Source organism: Chiloscyllium punctatum, chromosome 2 (genome assembly GCF_047496795.1).
Source record: "Chiloscyllium punctatum isolate Juve2018m chromosome 2, sChiPun1.3, whole genome shotgun sequence".
In the NCBI taxonomy this organism is placed as follows: Eukaryota; Metazoa; Chordata; class Chondrichthyes; order Orectolobiformes; family Hemiscylliidae; genus Chiloscyllium; species Chiloscyllium punctatum.
The window spans coordinates 128,171,311-128,193,492 of record NC_092740.1 but is presented as its reverse complement, the minus strand read 5'-3'; the positions used below and the strand labels follow the sequence as shown (position 1 = coordinate 128,193,492).

The 22,182-nt window shown below is 41.4% G+C and overlaps 1 protein-coding gene across 4 annotated transcripts in view; it reads left to right on the top strand.

Annotated features, from left to right (window-relative positions):
* The window catches only part of LOC140489230 (phosphatidylinositol 4-phosphate 5-kinase type-1 beta-like), a 160,123-nt gene that overhangs the window by 11,488 nt on the left and 126,453 nt on the right, over window positions 1-22,182 (top strand). The window lies entirely within an intron of this gene.

Genomic DNA, 22,182 nt, shown 5'->3' with positions numbered 1-22,182 from the left:
GAGAAAAATGCCAGCCAAGACGTGAAATGTTTTTAATGGAGTGAGTTGTTATCATCTGGAATGCGCTGTCAGAAAGGGTGTTAAGCAGATTTAGTAATAACTTTCAAATGATAAATTGATGCACACTTCAAAAAGAGCAGTTTTCAGGGCTGTATGGAAAAAGCAAGGTAGTGGAGTTAATTGGAAAGCTCATTCAAGGAGGGAGAGTCAGTGGGATACTGGTAAATTCACTGGACAAAAATCCAGCATCCCAGGTTAGTGTTCTGGGGACATGGGTTTGAATCATGCTGTAACAGATGGTGAAATTTGAATACAATACAAATCTGGAATATAAAGCTAGAGGTGACCATGCAGTAGTTGTTGATTGTCATAAAAATCCACTTTTTTTAAAAAAACTAATGTCCTTCAGGAAAGAAAATCATTCTTGCATGTGACTTTAGACCCTCCCCCACACTCCACCCCAAAGCTATCTGGTTAACTCTGATCTGTTCTCTGGGAAATAAATGCTGGTTTAGCCCACAGTGCCCACATCCCATCAATAAAATATTTTAAAAAGGCACAGTATGCTGAATAGCTACTTTCTGTGCTGTACGATTTTCCCTGACACCCAGAGATAAATCATGCCCTTTGTTCAGTACAATTGATGCAATGACAATTTGCGTATTTTATAACCTCTTTAGTGGAGCAAAACAACCCGCGGCAGTTCAGAGAATTATCAGGCCAAGTATGAAACCGGGCCACGTGAGAGATTGGGGCAGATGACAAACAGCTTGGTCAAAGAAGTGGAATTTCTAGGATATTTTAAAGGAGTAAGGAGTCGTGGAACATGGAGGTGTTTAGGGGTGGAATTCTACAGTTAAGGGTCTAGCCAGAGAAAGGAAGTACCACCAATGGGGGAACAACTGAAATCAAATCAGCACAGAAAAAAAAGTGTTGGAGAAGTGAGAATATCGGAGGCTTCTGTTGCTAGAAACAATTTCAGAGATTGGGAGGAATGAAGATTATGGAGGGTTTTGAAAACAAGGGTGATATTAAAAGATAGATGCTGCTTAACTGTGTAATAAATGCTAGTACAAAATCAAGGAAGTTTTGTTGAACCTTTTTATATAAAACACTGGTTAGGCCTCTTCTGGAATATTTATGCCCAGTTCTGAGCAGCACATTTCAGAAAATGTGAAGACATTAAGAAAGGATACAGATAAGATTTACGAATGTGGTTCCAAGAATGAGGAAGCTCTGTTATGTGATGTTTTGGAAAGGGTTCAGCTATTCTACTTAAGTTTGGGAAGCCATTCTCAAAAGTAGTACCTGTAATCGTGAGTATGGCCAGAGAATATGGAGAGACTGTTTCCGTTGCTGGAACAGTGAAGAGAACATCCATTTAAGTGATTGACAAAAGAGGCAATGACGACATGCAGAAAATCTTTCTTGCATCGTTCATGCCTAGGATCTGGAATGGACTGTGTGGTACAGGCAGAATCAATTGTCGTTTTCAAAACACAATCTGATAATTACCTGAGGGGCGGGAAAAAAAACAAGTGAAAATTGCTGGCCCACAGGGAAAAGGTGAAGGATGGGAAGTGTATGCCCAAGTACACATGGGCTGAATGGCCTCCATCAGAGCTGTGAGTATTCTGTGATTCTATAATCCCCACACACAGAATTGGGTTCCAAACTAATGTCACCAACACAAATATCCTACAGGCCACTTATTTACCTCCTGTGACTCCATCTGTTTGGTACTTGTATGGATGCAGATTGGGAGAAAGTGAGGGCTGGAGATCAGAACTTAAAAATGTGTTGCTGGAAAAGCGCAGCAGGTCAGGCACCATCGAAGGAGCAGGAGAATCGACGTTTCAGGCATAAGCCCTTCTTCTGGAATGAGGAGGGTGTGCCAAGGCACACCTTCCTCATTCCAGAAGAAGGGCTTATGCCTGAAACGTCGATTCTCCTGCTCCTTTGGTGCCTAGATGCAAATTGGAACTAATTTGCATATTTTGCCCATGTCTCTTTCTTTAGAACTGCTGTTGCATCCTCTAATTCAGGGAAAAGAAAAGGTACTTCTTCCTCTTATTTCCTTGAAACAATGGGTCCTGTTTGCAATGAACATAATTGATGACATAAATGAGCATAATTAATACAAATTACGATGTTAACTGAAAGCCACAGGGATAATAGCTAAGGAAAATTAAATGTGAGAGAAATTAGCAAGAGAGAGTTTGGAAATGGCCTGCTTCACCAGCTTCCCTCACTAACCTCACCGCACAATAAGAATTAATTGCTGTCTGATTAGATTATGTTGCACCATCATTGCGTATGAGCTGTAATATTAAAGTTGCTGGTAAACAAATATTGATCTCGTCCTGAAATGTCATCACCTCTCACTAAAGTGAGCCTTTGCTTGTGGAAAGTAGACAAACAGGAGGCTGGAAGAACACAGCAAGCCAGGCAGCATCAGGAGGTGGAGAAGGGTTGAAGGAGGATCACACCCGAAAGGTTGACTTCTCCACCACCTGCCTGGCCTGCCAGTCGACTTTGGATTCCAGCATCTGCAGTTTTGTTTTGTCTCTAACCTTGCTTGTGGAAAGACAGATACTTTGGACTCTTTCAGCCATCCTTCCAATAAAATCTGAATTCTAATAGGAGACTGAGATAATCTAATGATTTTAAATAAATAATGGTTGAGATGTCATGAAGCTGTCTTTATATATAATAATAATAAGGGTGGCTGATTGCAATTTGGATTTGTTGGCGCACCTCTGACTTTGCTGCTATTTCACAGCAATTGTACAAAGCAGTGCAAATACTTGGGCAGTTGGAAAAAAAGGTATTGCTTGGGGCAGCAGGGAGCCTTGTAGAAGAACTCGTGTATTGAGTTGAGCTGCTTGAGCCCGAGTTTGGGCTGATCATATGTGGCTAAAGACACCAATGTGCATCTTGTTGTTCTGTCAGTGGAGGGTTAGAAAATCAGAAGTTGCATTTATTAAAATTCATTGGAGTAGGAGTCCTTATTGTTTGTTTGGATAGGAGAAAATGTATTTACAATCTCCATTCATCACTGGACACCTTACTGGCATCTCTGTGACCGTATCTGTATATAGGCAATTGATGATATTAATACCTTTTTCCAGATGGATTTTGTAAACATCAAATGTCAAACATGCAGCTCATTTATATGGCCATAAATTGTCAGACTAATCTTTCCCATCTTGTTTGAAGGCTATTGTTTGCTCAAAGTATTGGCACCATTTCGTGCCTATTATTGAACCAAGACCTATTGATGTAAAATTCTTATGCTTGTGTTTATCTCCCTCTACAGTCTCCCTTTCTCCATCTCTGACCAGTGTTGGAGCTCTCTCCTGGATTTGCTGTTCGGCTGGCCTCAACCTTGTGCCTGTGTCCTCCCAGCCTGATTGTTTGGAATTCCTTTCTCAATCACTGCTACACATCCATCTTCTTCTTTTTAAGAACAAGTTTCAGTTGCTCCTCCTAATATCTGCTTTGGCTCAAGAATCCAGTTTTTGTCTCCATTTAAGGTGCTACATCAAAGGGAATACACAAATGGCTGTTCACTTTATCGTTTTTCAAATGAATCGCAGCTGGTGACTGTTTCAGGACATTAAATTACTCTCTTGAGGTGGATGAAGACTGCTTCATTCATTTGACCAGATAAGTTTACTGTAGGATGCATAAAAACCCATGATAGAAATTGAGTGAAAAGAGGCAACATATGTTGATGGAAAGCAAGATCAAAAAGAGGGAGAATGCAAAGACATGGGGAGAATTTTTTAAACACAGGAAGACAAAGGAATTACAAACTTAAAGATATTCTTAAAAATTGCTATATTCTTCAGAAATGTAATTGTCTGGGAACAGGATCATAGAGTCGTAGAGGAGTACAGCATGGAAACAGACCCTTTGGTCCAACTCGTCCATGCGCACCAGATATCCCAACCTAATCTAGTCCCACCTGCCAGCACCTGGCCCATATCTCTCCAAATCCTTCCTGTTCATATACCCATCCAAATGCTTTTTAGTTGCTGTAATTGTACCAGCTGCTACTACTTCCTCTGGCAGCTCATTCCACACACATACCACCTTCTACACGAAAATGTTGCCCCTTAGGTCCCTTTTATATCTTTCCCCTTGTCCTAAAACTATGCCCTCCAGTTCTGGACTTCCCCCACCCCAGGGAAAAGACTTTGTCTATTTATCCTATCCATGCCCCTCATGATTTTGTAAACCTCTATAAGGTCACCACTCAGCTTCTGATGCTCCAAGGAAAATAGCCCCAGCCTGTTCAGCCTCTCCCTACAGCTCAAATCCTTCAACATCCTTGTAAATCTTTTCTGAACCCTTTCAAGCTTCATAACATCCTTTCAATAGGAAGGAGACCAGAATTGCACACACTATTCCAAAAATAGCCTAACCAATGTCCTGTACAGCCGCAACACGACCTCCCAATTTCTGTACTCAATACTCTAAGTGATAAAGGAAAGCATACCAAATGCCTCCTTCACTATCCTATCTACCTGCAACTCTACTTTCAAGGAATTATGAACCTGCACTCCAAGGTCTTTTTGTTCAGCAACACTCCCTAGGATCTTACCATTAAGTGTATAAGTCCTGCTAAGATTTGCTTTCCCAGAACTCGGCACCTCGCATTTATCTAAATTTAAACTCCATCTGCCACTCAGCCCATTGGCCCATCTGGTCAAGATTCCGTTGCAATACTTTGCTGTCCACTACACCTCCAATTTTGGTGTCATCTGCAAACTTACTAACTATACCTCCTATGTTCACATCTAAATAATTTATATAAATGACAGAAAGTAGTGGATCCAGCACCAATCCTTGTGGCATGCCACTGGTCACAGGCCTCCAGTTTGCAAACCAACCCTCCTCCACCACCCTCTGTCCTCTACCTTTGAGCTAGTTCTCTCTGTATTCCATGAGGCCTAACCTTGCTAACCAGTTGCCGCTCGCCTTACTGAAGTTCCACTGCTCTGCCCTCATCAATCCTCTTTGTTTCTTCAAAAAACTCAACCAAATTCGTTAGCTTTGTGCATGGGAAATCCCATCTATGCTGACTATTCCTAATCAGTCCTTGCCTTTCCAAATACATGTACACCCTGTCCCTCAGGACTCCCTCCAGCAACTTGCCTATCATTGATGTCAGGCTCACCAGTCTATAGTTCCCTGGCTTGTCCTTCCTACTTTTAAATAGTGGCATTACGTTAGCCAACCTCTAGTCTTCCGTCACCTCACCTGTGACTATCGATGATACAAATATCAGCAAGGGGCCCAGCTGATCACTTTCCCTAGCTTCCCACAGAGGTCTGGGGTACACCTGATCAGGTCCTGGGGATTTATCCACTTTTACGTGTTTCAAGACATCCAGCACTTCCTCCTGAGTAATATGGACATTTTTCAAGGATAAAATCACAGGCAGCATGGCAGAAGTAGGAAATAATTATTATCCTTCACTATTTTACTTAGAAAATTCGTGGATATAAAGTGGGGAGGGGGAGGAGGGTGGGTGTGCAAACTAAAAAAAAATGAGATTCCAATTTAAAATAAAGAGAAGTAATATTAAATAAACTGACCATACTCAAACAAGATTAAACTTCTGATTTGAATAGACTACATCTGCATATTTTAAAAATAAATCGAGGGAAGAGACAGCAGAGGTACTTCTTTGTTCAAAAGATTTATTTCTGATTAGAATACTTAACTGGGAGCTTTTAACAGGCACTGACTCAATGGGCCAAAGAGCCTTTTTCACTGCTTTAAACCTCTATGACTCGGAGGATTGGTGCATGGCTGATGTTATGTCTTTTCTAGAACATGCCTAGAATTCTTGGTAAAAACAATGACTGCAGATGCTGGAAACCAGATTCTGGATTAGTGGTGCTGGAAGAGCACAGCAGTTCAGGCAGCATCCAAGTAGCTTCGAAATCGAAGGGCTTTTGCCCGAAACGTCGATTTCGAAGCTACTTGGATGCTGCCTGAACTGCTGTGCTCTTCCAGCACCACGAATCTAGAATTCTTGGTAAGTCAATTTAACACTGTTTAAAAACATAATAGAACCCTTAATAAAGGAGAAAATAAACTGAAAACAATCCACGTTGTAATATTCATCAGAATGGATTTCAAAAAGGATGACAAAATTAATTGACTTACTCCGTCAAGAAATAGGAGTAGGCTTTTCATCCCCTTGAGCCTGCTTTGCTATTCACTCCCCCGCCCAATGTGAGGGGGTTTATCCTTTCATTTACACTGTCAAGCCTATTAGGAATGCTATGTGTTTCAAAGAGATCACATTTCATTCTTCTAAACTCCCAGTGAGTAGAGTCCCAACCTGGTTTAGCCTTTACTCATAAGACAATCCTTTCATATCAGGGATCATCGTAATGAAGCTTCCCTGAACTGCCTCCAATAAAATGATAATTTCCTTAAATAAGTGGAACAAAACTGCTCCCAGTATTCTAGATGTTACAGTAAGTCTTCCCTACTCCAACCCCTTGAAATAAGAGCCAAAATTCCATTAGCCTCCCTGATTACCTGCTGCCCGTGTAGCTTTGTGTTTTATGCACAAGTACCCTTCTGCATTTTTTTCTCCTTTTTAAATAATATTCTATTCTTTTGTTCTTCCTTCCAAAATGAGCAACTTTGCATTTTCCCACATTGGACCCCATTTGACAACGTTTTGCCGATTTAACCTATCAATACCTCTCCTGTAAGCTATTTCTATCCCTCTCACCCACCTGCCTTTCCAAATACTTTTGTCTGCAAAATTGGCTATGATATATTCACTTTCTTCTTCCAAGTTATTAATGTATATTGTAAACAATTGCATTCCCAACACTGATCCCTGTGGAACCTCACGGGTCACCAACCTGAAAAAGAACCCTTTCTTCCCACGCAGTTTCCTGCCCATTAACCAATTCTCTGTCCATGCCAGTGTACTACCTCCAATACTTTATGCTGTTATCTTAGACTGAAACTTTTGTTAGGCACCTTGTGAAACGTCTTCTGGAAGTCCAAATACAACACATCTACTAGATCCCCTCTATTCACTCTGGTTGAGACTTCCTTGGAAAAACGGTTCATCAATCTCAAGTTTTCTTTCACAAAGCCATCGTGCCTTTCTATTTTTGATTTTTCCAAATATTTTGCTGTAACTTCCTTAATTGATTCCAGCATTTTTCCAACAACAGACTTGGGTTATTCAGCATTCAGTTACCTGTTTCATGCCTCCCTCACTGAGCATAGGAGTGTCACATTGGCAATTTTCCATAATCCAACAGTCTTTGGAAAATTACAACCAATGCATCTGGTATCTCTACAGTTACTTCTTTTATGATCCTAGGAAGCAAACCAACAGGGCCAGGAGACTTGTCTACCTTTAGTCACATTTAGTTTGTCAAAATTGCTTTTCAAGTGAAGGTGATAGGACTTAATTAATTCCCCATATTCTTTAACAGTAATGATGTGCTCCCAGTATCTTTGACCATAAATACTGATGTAAAATATTTAACGCTGCCATTTCCTTGTTCCCCACATCCATTTCCCCAGATTTGTTTTGTAAGGGCCTATGTTCGCTTTGACCTCTCTTCCTTTTTATATATTTAAAGAAATTGTTATTGTCAGTTTTTATGTACCTTACTAGTTTGCCTTGTAGTTTATTTTCTGTCTTATTATAATGTTTTTAGTCCTTTGCTGGATTCTGAATTTATCCCAATCTTCAGGGCTATCACTGGTTTGGGCCTCCTTCCATGGTTTTTCTTTAAACTTTTAATTTCCTTGATTAGTCATGGTAGATTTATCCCCCTCTCAATCTTTTTTCCTTACTGGGATGTATTTTCTTTTACTGAAAGTTGTGAATTACTTCCTTAAACATCTGTTACTGCTTGCTTACCATCAATCCTGCTAATCTATCCAAAACAAAAATAGAAGTTGCTGGAAAAGCTCAGCAGGTTTGGCAGCAGCTGTAAAGGGAAATCAAAATTAACGTTTCGGGTCCTGTGACCCTTCCAGAGCAGTTCTGAGGAAGGATTATCAGATTTGAAACATTAACTTTGATTTTTCTCCACAGGTGCTGCCAAATCTGCTGAGCTTCTCCAGCAACTTATGTTTTTGTTTCTGATTTTACAGCATCCACAGTACTTTCGGTTTTCATCTGCTAATCTACCCAGCTGTTTCACTTTCTGGTTTTATCGTCATTTCATTATGATTCTCCAAATTAAACGCAATTGTTTCTGACCCAAGTTTCTCACTCATGAACTTAATATTAGATTCTATCATGTTCTTTCCATAGGATCTTTTTACTTGAGTCCATTTAGTAAACTTTCCTCATTACACATTCAGATCCAAGAAAGCTAGTGTCCTGGCTGGCTCTGTGACACATTGCTCTAGGAAACTATCTTTAATGCAATCTATGAATGCATTGACATAGCTACCTAATCAATGTTATTATTTCATAAGATGTAGGAGCAGAATTAGGACATCAAGTCTGCCCCCCAATTCGATCATGGCTGATATGCTCCTCACCCCCATTTTCCTGCCGTCTCTCCATATCCCTTCAACTTATTACAATTAAAAATCTGTCCAACTCCTCCTCAAATTTACTCAGCATTCACTGCACTTTCGTTGTAGTGAATTCCACAGATTTACAACCCTGTAAGAGACGTAGTTTCTCCTCAATTCTGCTTTTAAAAATGCTATCCCTTATCCTAAGACAATGACTTCTTGCCCTAGAGTGCTCCACAATGGAAAGCATCTGCTCCACATCTATTTTATCCACACCCTTTATCATCATGAAAACCTCAATTTGATCTCCCCTCATTCTCCTAAACGGTTCAGTCTTTCTTCATACAACAAACTCCTCATCTCTGGGATCAATCTAGTGAACCTCCTTTGAACTGTCTCCAATGCCACTACATCCTTCATCAAATAAGGGGACCAAAACTGTGCACAATAACCTAGTCTCACCAATGCCTTGTATAGTTGCAACAATTCTTCCTTACCTTTTATATTCTACTCATTTAGCTATAAAAGTCAACATTCCATTCACTTGCTTTATTATCTGCTGTACCTGCATGCTAGTTTTATGTAACTCATGAACAAGTAGACCTCAATCCCTCTGTACAAGGGCACCCCAAAGTGTGTCTCCATTAAGATCATAGATCGGCTTCCCACGTTTTGTCTACCTAAATGCACGACCTCTCACTTATCCACATTAAACTCGATCTGCCACATTTTGGCCCACCCTCCTAATCTATTTATATCCATTTGTAAGGTTCTTATTTCTTCATTGTCATTTACCATCCTGCCTATTTTTGTTTTGTCTGCAAATTTGGCTATAGTGCTTTCTATCCAAGGTGTTAATGTAGATTGTAAATATCTGGGGTCCAAAGATGGAACCCTATGGCACCCCACTAGTTACATTTTGCCATCCAGGAAAAAAAATTATCCCGACACTCTGTTCTGTCTATCAGCCAGCCAGCCATCCAGGCTAATAAATTACCCTTAATCCCATATGATTCAACTTTGCGAATTAACCTTTTGTGCGGCACCTTATCAAAAGCCTTCCAGAAGTCCAGATAAATTACATCTACAATACCCCCATTATCCATTTTGCTTGTTACTACTTTGAAGAGCTCTCGCAAGTTAGTCAAGTCTGATTTGCCCTTCATAAATCCATGCTGACTCTGGATAGCATTTTGACTTTCAAAATGTCCTGATTTTGCTTCCTTGCTAATTGATTCTAGCACTTGGCCAACACCAGATGTTAAACTAACTGATCTGTAACGTCTCACATTTTGCGTCCCTCCCTTTTTGAATAAGGGTGTTATATTAGCTATTTTCCAATCCACTGGAACCTTTTCCTGTGTCCAGGGATTTTTGGAATATCATAACCAATGGATCTACTCTCTCTGCTGCCACTTCCTTAATACTCTAGAATGTAGGCCATCAGGCCCAGAGGACTTATCTGTCCTCAATCCTAATAGCTTGTTTAGAACAATCAACATGATAGGGGAAAAAAAAGTTCTACCTTATCTATTGCCTCTGACTTGCCCGTTCTGACAGGATTCAACTATTGTCCTCCACTGTGAAAAGTGAGTCAAAGTATTGACATGGCATCTGTGTTCCCCACTGTTAACACTCTGGTTCATTTTCCAAAGGATCAACATTCACATTAGCGTCTCTCTTTCTCTTAAAACCTATAGAAGCTTTTGCTCTCTTTGATATTTTGTGCTAGCTTTCTTTCACAATTTACCTTGGCTGTTTTTATTAAAGTCAGCGTAGTTATTTCTCTAATCTTCTTACATGCTCCTCTTATTTGTTGATTTTACAGTTTTTCCAACAATTCCTGTGCACTGTTTCTACTAATTCCTTCTTTCCCTTGCTGTTCTTTTTTTTAAACCTCAACCCAAATAGACAGTACATCATCTAAGCTTCGATTATCTGTCTCAACTATCCTCACTTCCTTTCTGATTATTGGTGCTACCACAGTGTTTTCCACCCTTCCTGTCTCTGTGAAAGGTCACATATCCCTGAATGTTAAGTTCCCAGTTTTGATGTCACGGGGGAAATTGAACAAAAAGGTATTGCAGTAGATCCTATAAGGCCTTCAGTAAGTTAATAGATTAATGAATAAGGTCAAAACATATGACGTCTAGGCAAAACAGGTCTATGTGCATGCCAAACAGTGTAGTATCATGTGACAGATGAGGATAAGTGATTCTTTAACCAACAGATCAGATCCAAGCTCTGCAGTCCTGCCACATAGTTGTGAATGGCAATGGACATTAATCTACTTTTGAGGAGGCAGCTTCACAAGTATCCTCATCTTCAATGATGAGGGTGCCCAGGCACATCAGTGCAAAATATAAGGTGAAGCATTTGCAGCAATCTTCAGCCAAAAGTGCGAAATGGATGATCCATCTTGGCCTCCTTCAGAGGTCCCCAGCAGCTCAGGTGATATCAAGAAATGGTTGGAAGCTGTGGGCCCTGATGACATTTGGACAATAGTACTGATGACTTGTGTGCCAGAACTTGCTGGACCCTATACTAGGTTATTCCAGTACAGTTACAACACTGGGACCTACCCAATGATTTGGAAAATTGCACAGATATGTGCCTGTACACACAAAGCAGGATGAACCCAACCCAGCCAATTTCATCCTCCTGAGTCCACTCTCAATCATCAGTAAAGTGATAGAAGGTGCTGCTATTGAGCAGCACTTGCTTAGCAATAACCTGCTGATTAATGCCCAGATCGGATTGCACCAGGGCTACTCAGCTCCTGCCCTTATCGCAAACATGGACCTTAGTTCAAACATGGACCAAAATACTGCATTCTCAAGGTGGGGTGAGAGTGACTGCCCTTGACATCAAGGCCATATTTGACTCAGTGTGATCTCAAGGAACCATTATAAAACTGGGAGGGCTAGGGTGCTGGGCAAACTCTGCTAGTTGGTGTCCTAAGTAAATGGTCGTGATTGTTGGAGGTTTGTCATCTCAGCCACAGAAACTCTGCACAAGTTCCTCAAGGGGGTGTCCTAGGACCAGTCATCTTCAGCTACTTCATTAGTGACCCGTCGTCCAGGAGGTCAGAAGTGGAGATTTTCACATTGCAGGTGTTCAGCACCACCAATAACAACTCAGATACTGAAGCAGTCTGTCTCCAAATGCAGCAAGACCTGTGCAATATATAGACTTGGGCTGACAAGTGGCAAGTAACAATCACACCACAAGTGCCAAGCAATGACCATTGTCCCCTTAACATTCATTGGCTGCCACCATCACCAAATTCCCCCACTAATAACATCCTGAGGGTGGGGGAGGTGACCATTGACTAGAAACTGAACTGGACTAGCCATTTCAATACAATGGCTACAAAAGCAGATCAGTGGCTGTGAGTCCTACTAAACTTCATTCACCATCTGACCTCACAATCCACAAAGCAGAAGTTAGGACTGAAATGGAATACAGTACTTCCCACTTGCCTGGATAAGTGCAGCTCTGACAGCAATCAAGAAGATTGACACTATCCAGCACAAAGCAGCCTTCTAATTGCACCCTATCCAAGAAGTTCAGTCCCTCCACCACTGATACACAGTAGTAGCAGTATATATGATCTACAAAATGCACTGCAGAAATTCGCCAAGGCTCCTTAGACAGCACCTTCCAATCCATGATCACTACACTGGTGTGTTGTTTCCCTGGTGCCAGGATCAAGGATGTCTCAGAGAGGGTGCAAAATGTTCTCACGGGGGAGACGGGCCAGCAGGAGGTCATTGTCCACATTGGAACCAATGATATAGGAAGGGAAAAAGTTGAGATTCTGAAGGGAGATTACAGAGAGTTAGGCAGAAATTTAAAAAGGAGATCCTCAAGGGTAGTAATATCTGGATTACTCCCAGTGCTACGAGCTAGTGAGTGCAGGATTAGGAGGATAGAGTAGGTGTATGCATGGATGAGGAGCTGGTGTATGTGAGAAGGATTCACATTTTTTTGGATCATTGGAATCTCTTTTGGGGTAGATGTGACCTGTACAAGAAGGACGGATTGCACCTAAATTGGAAGGGGACTAATATACTGGCAGGGAAATTTGCTAGAACCAGTAAGGTGTGGGTGTGGGGGCGGGGGGGAACCCAGGGAGATAGTGAGGAAAGTCATCAATCTGAGACAGGTACAGCTGAAAACAGAAGTGAATCAAACAGTCAGGGCAGGCGGGGACAAGGTAGGACTAATAAATTAAACTGCATTTATTTCAATGCAAGGGGCCTAACAGGGAAGGCAGATGAACTCAGGGCATGGTTAGGAACATGGGACTGGGATATCATAGCAATTACAGAAACATGGCTCAGGGATGGGCAGGACTGGCAGCTTAATGTTCCAGGATACAAATGCTACAGGAAGGATAGAAAGGGAGGCAAGAGAGGAGGGGGGGGGGGTGGTATTTTTGATAAGGGATAGCATTACAGTTGTGCTGAGGGAGGATATTCCCGGAAATATATCCAGGGAAGTTATTTGGGTGGAACTGAGAAATAAGAAAGGGATGAACATCTTACTGGGATTGTATTATGGACCCCCCAATAGTCAGAGGGAAATTGAGAAACAAACTTGTACGGAGATCTCAGCTATCTGTAAGAATAATCGGGTAGTTATGGTAGGGGATTTTAACTTTCCAAACATAGACTGGGACTGCCATAGTGTTAAAGGTTTAGATGGAGAGGAATTTCTTAAGTGTGTACAAGACAATTTTCTGATTTAGTATGTGGATGTACCTACTAGAGAAGGTGCAAAACTTGACCTACTGTTGGGAAATAAGGCAGGGCAGGTGACTGAGGTGTCAGTGGGGGAGCACTTTGGGGCCAGCGACCATAATTCTATTAGATTTAAAATAGTGATGGAAAAGGATAGATCAGATCTAAAAGTTGAAGTTCTAAATTGGAGAAAGGCCAATCTTGACGGTATTAGGCAAGAACTTTCAAAAGCTGATTGGAGGCAGATGTTCACAGGTAAAGGGACGACTGGAAAATGGGAAGCCTTCAGAAATGAGATAACAAGAATCCAGAGAAAGTATATTCCTGTTAGGATGAAAGGGAAGGCTGGTAGGTATAGGAATGCTGGATGACTGAAGAAATTGAGGGTTTGCTTAAGAAAAAGAAGGAAGCCTATGTCAGACACAGACAGGATAGATCAAGTGAATCCTTAGAGTATAAAGAAAGTAGGAGTATCCTTAAGAGGGAAATCAGGAGGGCAAAACGGGGACATGAGATAGCTTTGGCAAATAGAATTAAAGAGAATCCAAAGGGTTTTTACAAATATGTTAAGGGCAAAAGGGTAACTAGAGAGAGAGTACGGCCCCTCAAAGATCAGCCAGGCAGCCTTTGTGTGGAGCTACAGAAAATGGGGGAGATACTAAATGAATATTTTGCATCAGTATTTACTGTGGAAAAGGATATGGAAGATATTGACTGTAGGGATATAGATGGTGACATCTTGCAAAATGTCCAGATTACAGAGGAGGAAGTGCTGGATGTCTTGAAACAGTTAAAAGTGGATAAATCCCCAGGACCTGATCAGGTGTACCCGAGAACTCTGTGGGAAGCTAGAGAAGTGATTGCTGGCCTTTTGCTGAGATATTTATATCATCGATAGTCACAGGTGAGGTGCCGGAAGACTGGAGGTTGACAAACATGGTGCCACTGTTTAAGAAGGGCGGTAAAGACAAGCCAGGGAACCATAGACCAATGAGCCTGACTTCGGTGGTGGGCAAGTTGTTGGAGGGAATCCTGAGGGACAGGATGTACATGTATTTGGAAAGGCAAGGACTGATTCGGAATAGTCAACATGGCTTTGTGTGTGGGAAATCATGTCTCTCAAACTTGATTGAGGTTTTTGAAGAAGTAACAATGAAGATTGATGAGGGCAGAGAAGTAGATGTGATCTATATGGACTTCAGTAAGGCGTTCGACAAGGTTCTCCATGGGAGACTAATTAGCAAGGTTAGATCTCATGGAATACAAGCAGAACTAGCCATTTGGATACAGAACTGGCTCAAAGGTAGAGGTCAGAGGGTGGTGGTGGAGGGTTGTTTTTCAGACTGGAGGCCTGTGACCAGTGGAGTGCCACAAGGATTGGTGCTGGGCCCTCTACTTTTTGTCATTTACATAAATGATTTGTATGTGAGCATAAGAGGTACAGTTAGTAAGTTTGCAGATGACACCAAAATTGGAGGTGTAGTGGACAGCGAAGAGGGTTACCTCAGATTACAACAGGATCTGGACCAGATGGGCCAATGGGCTGAGAAGTGGCAGATGGAGTTTAATTCAGATAAATGTGAGGTGCTGCATTTTGGGAAAGCAAATCTTAGCAGGACTTATACACTTAATGGTAAGGTCCTAGGGAGTGTTGCTGAACAAAGAGACCTTGGAGTGCAGGTCCATAGCTCCTTGAAAGTGGAGTCGCAGGTAGATCGGATCGTGAAGAAGGCATTTGGTATGCTTTCCTTTATTGGTCAGAGTATTGAGTACAGGAGTTGGGAGGTCATGTTGCGGCTGTACAGCACATTGGTTAGGCCACTGTTGGAATGTTGTGTTCAGTTCTGGTCTCCTTCCTATCGGAAAGATGTTGTAAAACTTGAAAGGGTTCAGAAAAGATTTATAAGGATGTTGCCAGGGTTGGAGGATCTGAGTTACAGGGAGAGGCTGAATAGGCTGGGGCTTTTTTCCCTGGGGCATTGGAAGCTGAGGGGTGACCTTATAGAGGTTTACAAAATTATGAGGGGCATGGATAGAATAAATAGACAAAGTCTTTTCCCTGGGATCGGGGGAGTCCAGAACTAGAGGGCATAGGTTCAGGGTGAGAGGGGAAAGATATAAAAGAGACCTAAGGGGCAACTTTTTCACACAGAGGGCGGTACATGTATGGAATGAGCTGCCAGAGGATGTGGTGGAGGCTGGTACAATTACAACATTTAAGAGGCATTTGGATGGGTATATGAATAGGAAGGGTTTGGAGGGATATGGGCCGGGTGCTGGCAGGTGGGACTAGATTGGGTTGGGATATCTGGTCGGCATGGATGGGTTGGACCGAAGGGTCTGTTTCCATGCGGTACGTCTCTATAACTCTATGACCTGGAAGGACAGGGGCAGCAAATATATATGGAAACCTCACAACCTGCAAATTCCCCTCCAAGCCAGTCACTGTCCTGATTTTGATATATGTCGATGTTTTTTCAATGTCTCTGGGTCAAAAATCCTGGAATTCTTTCCCGAGCGGCATCTTGCATCTGCGTACATCAAACGAACTGCAGCAATTCAAGAAGGCAGCACACCTCAAACCTCTTGAAGACGACTAGGAATTGGCAATAAGTGCTGGCAGATCCTGTGATTTTTTTTCTTTAAAATCACATCAGACAGTAACAGAATGGATTGTCTTGCAGAGAGCCAGCAATACATAGTTTCCTTCCAAAGGGTAGCGATTTAAATGATGGGGAAGTGGGGTATATCAATTGGAGCCACTGGGAGTACAATTAAATCAATAACAAGTGGTGACTGTGATTAATAAGATCACTTGGGAGTCAAACACGTTGCTATGGGTCCAGAGTGAAGTGCAGACCTAGAGCAACATAAGGATCCCTGAATGTACCAGATTTTTAAAAAACATTTTAAAGCAATTGACGTTGCTTGTGAGGTTGTTAATAGGCTAGCTTTTGGAATTCCAAACTTTTGAGTTTAAAATGTCATTCATTATATGCCATGGTGGGATATGCATCCATGTTCTGATTTACTAACCCAGTGAGATTACCACCACACCACTGTGTACCAATTCTGGTTGCCATGTTTAAGAAAGGATATAGTAGCACTGAGAGGGTGCATAGAAGATTTACATGGATGATACCAGAACTATGAAGTTAAACCATATCAGTAGAGGGATGCACTGGCTTGTTCTGTCTTTTCTTGAAAACCGGTGACCTGACATCTTTAAAATATTGAAAAGTTTCAATAAAGTAGATGTGGAGACAGTTTTTTTTCCTAATAATGGCTGTCAATACAAGATAGTCATCACTAAAATCAAATAAGGAATTTATAAGGAACTTGTTTACCCAGAGAGTGGTGAGAATGTGGAACGTGAGCGAATTATGAAAATATTGTACACTTTCATTTGAGAGGGACATAAATAATGAAGGAGAGGGAGAAAAAAAAGAGGGTCATGCTGATTGGGTTTGAGGAAGAATGGTAGGCAGTTTGAATAGTGCATAAATGCTGGCATAGATTGGTTGATCTGAATAGTCTGTTTCTCTGCTGTAAATTCTAATACAAGTTCAATATTTTAAACAAGTCTGAGGTGCAACCTTGATTTTCAAAATAGAAGTTCACCTGAGATGATTAAGACTATTAAGGTATTAGATGGTAACCTTAACCAAACCAGATGATTCACAAGGATTTTACAATGTGAGTGTATCTTGATCTCAATCGTTCATAATGAGATATATTCTACATTATTTATTTCCCATTATGTGGAGCATTGTGCAGTTGTAATTATAGCAGTCACGTTATCAAATGTACATCTGATTCTACCTGGCAGTTGTGGTTGAATGGATCCATTGTTCACTAATTCAGAGCAAGAATTGTCAAATGAAATGTCCATCTCTCTTGAATGACATAGTGCCTAGTTTTTAATTGTATTTTACTTATGGGCATTTATAATTCTGGTAATTAAGCTCCTTATAAATTATGGTGAAAAATTAAAAGGATAGATAGCTTGCTGTTCTGCTCATACCTGAGAACTGTCGTCCGTGATTTCAGGTTCCTTCATAACCTTCTTCACTCCCTGTTTTGCCAACCTCTTCAACCGTTCTCTGCCGCCTGCCTCATCCCCAAAGCACTCCACCATTTTGGCACCTCTCACTTCCCTGATTTTCATTGCTCCGTTGTCAGTTGTTTCCTTCGCTGCCTCGGTTCTCAGCTCTGGAATTCATCCTCCAAACCCATTGGCCTCACTGTCTCATTTGGAAGATACTTCTTAAAAGCTGCCTCTTTGACCAAGTGTGATTAGCTGCCCTGGTATCATCTTACGTAGCCTGGTGTCAAAAGTTGCTTGATAGTCATTGCTCAGAGGCACCTTGGAATATCTTTCTATGCAAAAAGCTGCTATATAAATACAGGTTATTCTCAGTGATTCACCTGAATTTATTAACTGTCAGAATTGCAATATGTTTTACTTTCTGGTTGACATTGGAGAAACCACACTACATTTACCTTTTTAGATATATATTTTGAGGTCATTATTGAAATTAATCCCACTTCTCTTCTTTGGCCAAAACCTCCAGTTCTTGCCCTTTATCCAATCTTAGTCATACAGCACAGAAACAGACCCTTTGGCCCAACTTGTCCATGCCAACCAGGTTTTCCCAAACTAAGCTAGTCCCATTTACCTGTGTTTGGCCCATTTCCCTTTAAACCTTTCCTATTCATGTACCTGTCCACTGATTTTTAAATGTAACTGTGTACCTGCATCAGCACTTCCTCTGCCATCTCATTCCATATACGCACCACCCTCTGGGGGGAAAAAAGTATTGCCCCCCTTTAAATCTGTTCCCCCTCTCTCCTGAAACCCTGACCTCTAACTTTCAAAAGAAGATAAAACTAATAGTGGATGTTTCCCCTGCTGTTTGAGGCAGTGCATCCAAAAAGAAATTCTCCCGATTCAATCTCTCAATCTATCTCTCTTCCCTCTTTCCATGCCCTCTCTCCAAAATGACCTTCAATCTTGGTACTCTGTCTATTACTAGAAACAGAAACATGGTAAACATTTTGGGAAATTTATCACTAAAGTGGTTGTGTCCAAAACATCAGCCGAACTTTTACCCCTCTAGCTTTCTTTTCTTTCCCATTGTGTTGCCATATAGTGAACGTTTGTCAGAGGAGCCATTACTCATTCTCAGTATTGTGGAGCATGTACAGTACAGAAGAACTGGTGCTTAATTATTACAAAAGCATGCAGCTTTTGGTTGGAGTAACCTTAGCAACAAATGGCTTTATTACTTTGAAGTACTTGGGCCTGTAGCCATGACGCTTGCTTGCTGCAGAAGTTAGACGCAGCCTGCTGCACACTGACAAATATTATTTAATCTTGGTATCTTTTCAGTCTGTTGACATGAGCAGATATTAAAAGCGAGTGAGTAGAATGACCACATTTCTTTTTAGGGTGTGGAATAAGTTTGCTTTCTATGACAAGTCGGTTGCTCAATCCCTAATTTGTACTTGTTCTCAAGACAACGTTCTGCTGTTTTCAGTTTTACATTTCTACTGTTTGGATGTTGGGAGGGGCCCCAGTTATGGTGTAATTTGAGTGTGCAATTGACTGATCCTGGGGTTGGGAATTTTGATTTAGAGTTTCCTGCTCGGTGACCCAAAGGTAAATTGGCAAGAATGGGAGTTTTCACAACTGATGTAAAGTTGTGAAACGTGTGTATGTGAACACAGGGAAGCAAGACAATGGAATTCAGATCCTCCAACTTGTTTTGCCACTCAGTCAGTTCACAGCTTATGGCCTTTATCCATCATGTGTTTCTAGCTTCCTCTTCAATGTATCTACTCCACTTGTTATAGATGATAATAGTTCTGGAACTGTTAATGCTGAAGTTGCATTAGCTGCTCCAACCTGATGATGTAGTTCGTGTTTGAATGGAGAAAGTCTTTCATGAGGTCCCAATGGGGAAACACGTGACATACCTAGCTCCTAATGATTGTAATTATGTCTAACTAATTGATGTTAATTATCTATTACTATCATGCAATAAGCTTCCCCCTCCAACTCGATTCTGATTTTATCCCTGCTCTCTGTCCCTATCTTGTCCTCACCTTTGCTGTTGTTGCACTGCCCCAATGGGGAGTTGCAGTTCCAATAATCAATTGGAAACACAAGTGATTTAGTAATGGTAGATAAGGGTGAAAAGTACCTCTTGTATAGAATCGTGGAATCCTTACAGTGTGGAAGCAGGCTATTCGGCCCATTCAGTCCACACTGACTTTCCAAACAGCAACCCTCCAAAAAGCATCCCACGTCCTAATCCCTGTAACCTTGTCTTTCCCATGGCTAATCTATCTAACCTACACATCCCTGGACACCTGTGGGAAATTTAGCCAGGCCAATTCACCTAACCTGCACATCTTTGAACTATGAACTATGGGAAGAAACTGTAGCACCTGGAGGAAACCCAAGCTAAAACAGGGACAACGTGCAAACTCCACACAGTTGCCTGAGGCTGGAATTGAACCTGGGTCACTGGCACTGTGAGGCAGTGTGATTTGGTGATGATAGAAAATGTTCAGTTCTGTGTGAAAATATATTGAAAATAAACAAAAATTGCAATAAACTACACCTAATGCAAAACACGTGCGTCTTCCTGCTAAGACTCCGGGGGTCAGTCCTCTACTATTCATCATTAAGCAGGCCACCAGCCTCAGACTGTCCACCAGAGGCATTTAGAGACTACTGGGCTCCACAGGAATACACTGCACCCCTTGGAATGACATTTAACTTTAAATTTGGTGGGTTTCCTTTTGATCTTCTAATTTTTTATTATGGGGGCTATCAACATATTCAGCATTTATTTAAAAGAGAAGAGATTGGTGGTAGCAAGCACACCATGGTCGGCACCTAGAGCTTAATATGAACTATCCTCCTCAACTCCTCCCTTTTTGGCAGTGTGTTCTATATTCTCTCCGCTTTCTAGGTAAATAAACTTCCCCTGAATTTTCTATTCAATTGATGAGTGATTATAATTGACCCTAGACTTGACCTGCCGTATGCACTGCAGAAAATAAGCAAGAGAAGGCCATTCAACCCATATGCCTGCTGTACATCAGTACAATTGCCTGAACTTCCATCTCAATATCATACAGCCGTGCTGTTCTGCTATCCCTTGGTACCTTTTATCTAGAAAACTATATAATCTTAAATATATTCAGTGATTTGGCCTTTACCATCTTCTGTAGAAGAAAATTCCACAGGGTGACTGTCCTCTGAAGAAATTTCTTTTCCTCTCGCTCGTAAGTGGTCTTCTATATACTCCAAAACCATGACCTCTTGTTCTAGACTGCCCCCTCCCCCAGCATTGAGGGAAATCATCTCTACATCCAGTCTGTAAAGCCCTGTCAGAATTGTATACCTATCAGTAATAATCTGCACTATCAAACCACTTCATAAGTTTAAATATCTCAAACCAGGTGAGTCTTCTATTTGGAAACAAGAGATGCTGGATGTCCTGATCTGTGTAACTTCTCAGTTCTGGTAACGTGGACATGGTCATTTGCACCATTTTTTTTTGAGCTCACAAAATGTTGCTGTTGCTGTCTAGATCCACATTTATTTCCCAACCCTGATTTGTCCTTGAGAAAGTTGTATGAGCACTCACCTTGAGCTGCGGCCGTTGATATTGAGTAGGTACACCCAAGTAGTTAGGAAGGAGTTTTCAGAAGTCTGACCCAGCAACAATGAAAGAACAGCAATAAAGTTCCAAGCTGGTTGGTAGGAAGTTGCTCGGTAACTTGTTGGTGATAGTACTCCCATGCAGATCCTATACTTGTCCTTTTGGGTGGTAGTGGTTGCAGATTTGAAAGGTGCATCGGTGACAGATGGAATGCATGTGGTGCATGGGGTTCCAATCAAAATGGCTGTTTTATCATGGATTAGATTTTTAGATTAGATTCCCTACAGTGTGGAAACAAGCCCTTCAGCCCAACAAGTCCACACTGACTCCTCCGAAGAGTAACCCACCCAGACCCATTTCCCACTGACTAATGCACCTAACACTACAGGCAATTTAGCATGACCAATTCACCTGACCTGCACAGCTTTGGACTGTGGGAGGAAAATGGAGCACCGGAGGAAACCCATGGAGAATGTGCAAACTCCATACAGACAGTCGCCCAAGACTGGAATCGAACCCGGGTCCCTGGCGCTGTGAGGCAGCAGTGCTAACCACTGAGCCACCGTGTCCGCCCAAATGGATAATGTCCATCTTCTTGAGCTGTAGTCATCCAGGCAAGTATGCCATCATACTCCTGCCTTGTAGATGATGGATTGGGTTTAGGAAATCAGATGGTGAGTTACTGCAGAATTCTTAACCTCTGACCTACTCTTGTAGGCACAGTAGTTTTATGGATAGTTCAGTTTCTGGTCACTGATGAACCCAGGGACGTTGATACTATTCCAAGAGAACTATAATATGTAATTCCATCCTTTCCAAGTTAGTTAATCTTGCTATTTTGTTTGAATACTGAAATTCACCATCCCCCGAAGACACACTACTTCCACGTTAAAGCAAGAAAAATTGATGGCCACCTGCAATATCTGAGAATTTTGGAACATGGAGACATTAAACTAAGTATTTCAAAATTTTTTTTAACATGAAGGTGCCAAAAGGTAGAGCACTGATACAAAACAGTATGAAGATAACCAATGTGGATTGCAAAATTACTTTATGTAGTGACTACGATTGTAGACTTTGGCAAACTGGTCTGAATTCTATCCAATTGATTTGATTAGGTGTTTTATATAAAATTACAGGCATTTTGTTTTGTAGATTAAATATTAAACAACTTTTGAAAGTTTAACAATTAATCAAGGTTATAAGCTGCATCCTCTGCTTGGCTG